Source organism: Saccopteryx leptura, chromosome 3 (genome assembly GCF_036850995.1).
Source record: "Saccopteryx leptura isolate mSacLep1 chromosome 3, mSacLep1_pri_phased_curated, whole genome shotgun sequence".
Classification (NCBI taxonomy): domain Eukaryota; kingdom Metazoa; phylum Chordata; class Mammalia; order Chiroptera; family Emballonuridae; genus Saccopteryx; species Saccopteryx leptura.
Genome location: NC_089505.1, coordinates 176,101,755 through 176,105,333, shown reverse-complemented (window position 1 = coordinate 176,105,333; position 3,579 = coordinate 176,101,755). Strand labels below are relative to the sequence as shown.

At 41.3% G+C, this 3,579-nt stretch overlaps 1 non-coding gene across 1 annotated transcript; it reads left to right on the top strand.

Annotated features, from left to right (window-relative positions):
- Positions 1-3,189: 3,189 nt before the first annotated feature.
- Positions 3,190-3,265, top strand: TRNAS-AGA (transfer RNA serine (anticodon AGA)). The gene has a single exon. It is a non-coding gene; the product is annotated as a tRNA-Ser (tRNA).
- The last annotated feature ends 314 nt before the right edge of the window (positions 3,266-3,579 follow it).

Genomic DNA, 3,579 nt, shown 5'->3' with positions numbered 1-3,579 from the left:
GTTTGGGGGCAATTTGGCAGCCATTAATACATTATCTGTAGGAATATGCACAGAAGTGACATGTTTCATCTCTGATTCATGCCTTTAAAGGGAAAGGGCACAGCCTCCCTTCCTCACCATCTGCCTCATGACTGAATGTTGCTGTGAAATAACACCAGGACATGCAAGTAAGAGGCACACCCGAAGCATGATAGAGCAGTAAGGCAGGCAGGAGCCGGGATGCCTGACAATTTCACAGAGCTGAATGTTCATGCCAGACCATACTTGTAGTAAGAGAGAAATAAGCTTCTTTCTAATTTAAGCCATTGTAATTTGGAGTCTCTTGTAAGGAAACTGAGCCTATATTGTGACCAAAATGTTTACTTGAATTCTGAAGGATGGAAAAGCTCCAGGAAACAAAATAAAGGAGACCAAGCTTCTTCAAAGAAGGTGGGAACAGCCATATTATTAAAAGTTTAACTTTTTTTTTTATTCAGTGAGAGGAGGGGAGGCAGAGACAGACTCCTGCATGCATCCTGACTAGGATCCACTTGGCAACCCACTAGGGGGGCATGCTCTGCCCCCTTGTTCAGTGACCAAGATCTTCCTAGTGCCTGAGGCAGAGCTCATGAAGCCATCCTCAGCACCTGGGGCCAACTTGCTCCAATCCAGTCATAGCTGCAGGAGGGGCAAGGGGGGGGGGAGAGAAGAGAGATGGAGAGGGTTGGAGAAGGAGATAGACGCTTCTCCTGTGTGCCCTCACTGGGAATTGAACTCAGGACATCCTCATGCTGGGCCAATGCTCTACCACTGGGCCAACTGGCCAGGCCCAAAAGTTTAACAGATTTTATGTCAAATATACAAGGGACATTTTCTTCTGTCAAAATTGTAGATTATAGAAACCAGTCTCTTGAAAATGAAGCAAAAGCTAGGCTTGTTAATGTCAAGGAAGAGAACTCTGTAAATGGAGCTGATCATTTTGATCAATTGATCCCTAAGAAGGAGAGTTCAGGCAGGCCAGCTGATGAACTGCATTCTTACTCACAAGAATTCTTTTGTACCTCAAGCTAAATAGCTGTTTTCAAAAGAAAAAAAAGAAGTGTTCACATGATCTTATGTTTATTCTAAAAACTCAGAAAGTGGCATTTTTTAATGTGTCACAAACATGTAGCTACAGATGAGGGGCTGCACTCACAGTGGTCATGTAAATTCCTTCTGAATGCATCTGTCACAGGTCAGGGCTCCCTTGGGTGAAAGAAGAACTGAAAGTTTTCATTCACTATAAAGAGTTATGGGCTGCACAAAGGGAGGGACTATAACTGGGGCTGTTTGCTTGCTAATCCTCAAATTTAATGCTGTGAGTTTCACAAATGGCTAAAATAGAACAGACGTAAAGCCTGCTCAGTTTGGGACTGAACCAGAGCACTACCCCAAAGTGTCCCGTGTCCTGTTTTCATTTCTGACTTTATTCCTGACGCTGCTGCATGCTGAATATGAAAATAGACTAAATATAAATATCTGAATAAGTATTCAGATATTTTTGTGTGTCTTATAACCCATAAGACACAAATAAAAATTTTAATAAAGGGAAAGACGTGTCTTTTCTTGAATTAGAAGACAGTATTATAAATCATCATTTTCCTAAATAATTTTATTTAATTCATTATCATTTCAGGTAAACAACTAAACAGAATTTGGGGTGTACTTAGACAAAATTACACTAAAATAAATCTGTCAATAAATTTTAAAAATAACAGAATATTTTGAAAAAAATAATAAAAGAGGACTTGTCTTATATGAATGAAATACATTCTTACTGTAATAAAACATTTACAGTAATAAAAACAGTGTGGTTCTGGCCCAGGAATAGACAGGTAGATTAATGGACTGAAACAGAAAATCTAGAAATAGACTCACATAACTATGAAATGCAGTACATAAGAAGTTACCATGGCAACTCCAAAATATGAAAACAAATAGCTTAATAAAAAATTTGGCACAAAATTTAAAAAGGCACTTCACAAAAGAAGATACATAAATGCTTAATAAACACGTGAAAAAAGATGCTCAACATTATTATCCACTAGAGAAGTGTAAATTAAATGATTAAAAATGTTTACTGTACTGATTTTAGAGAGAGAGGAAGAGACAGTGACAGGAGTATTAATCTGCTCCTATATGTGCTCTGACTGGGGATTGAACTGACAGCCTCTGCACTTTGGGATGATGCTCTAATTAACTGAGCTATCTAGCTTAGGTGAGAAATGTAAATTAAAATCACAATGAAGGTACCATTACAAAACTACTAGAATGGGTTAAAAATATCCCGAAACTACCAAGTGCTGATGAGACTACAGAGCAGCAGGAGCTCTCCTACATGCTGGTAGAAATGCAAACTGATGCAGCTACTTTGAAAAACAGTGAGGCAGCCTCTTGTGAAATTTAAAAATGCCTACCATATGATCCAACAATCCCACTGCTAAGTATTTACTAAAGAGAAATTAAAATGTATAGTATGTTCTCACAAAAACTCATAGGTAAATGTTCATAACAACTGTCTTAGTCCATTCAGGCTGTTATGACAGAGCACCACAGAATGGATAGCTTAAACAACAGACATTAATTTCTTATAACTCTGAAGGCTGGGAAGTCCAAGATCAAGATTTTGGCAGATTCAGGGTCTGGTACCACATAGATAACCATCTTGATTGTGTCCTTTCATGGAGAAAGGGTGAGAGAGCTCTCTGGAGCCTCTTTTATAACATCACTAATAATTACAAAACCCAGAAAACATCCCACATGTCCCTCAACTAGTGAATGAATAAACAAACAGGTATAATGGGGTATAATCAGCAATAAAAAACAACAGACTGTTCACATACACACACACACACACACACACACACACACACACACACACACACACATGACTTAATGAACAGAACTGAAATCTTTGTGCTAAGTAAAAGAAGCCATAGTCAAAGATGCACTGTGTCATCCTATCTAGATGATATTCCAGAAAAGGCAATGTTATAGAGATTGAGAAAAGATTGGTGGGTTGCCATGGTTAGGGATTGGCTGGGGTTTGAATACAAAGGGGTCAGTGAGAGAGGCTTTGAGGGGAGTAATAAAACTGTTTTGTATCTTTTTGTGATAACGGTTACCCAACTCTATACATGTGTGAAAACTCATGCATCAAAAGTAAATGTTGCCCTGGCCGGTTGGCTCAGCGGTAGAGCGTCGGCCTAGAGTGCGGAGGACCAGGGTTCGATTCCCGGCCAGGGCACACAGGAGAAGCGCCCATTTGCTTCTCCACCCCTCCGCCTCGCTTTCCTCTCTGTCTCTCTCTTCCCCTCCAGCAGCCAAGGCTCCATTGGAGCAAAGATGGCCCGAGCGCTGGGGATGGCTCCTTGGCCTCTGCCTCAGGCGCTAGAGTGGCTCTGGTCGCAACATGGCGACGCCCAGGATGGGCAGAGCATCGCCCCCTGGTGGGCAGAGCGTCGCCCCCTGGTGGGCGTGCCGGGTGGATCCCGGTCGGGCGCATGCGGGAGTCTGTCTGACTGTCTCTCCCTGTTTCCAGCTTCAGAAAAATGAAAAAAA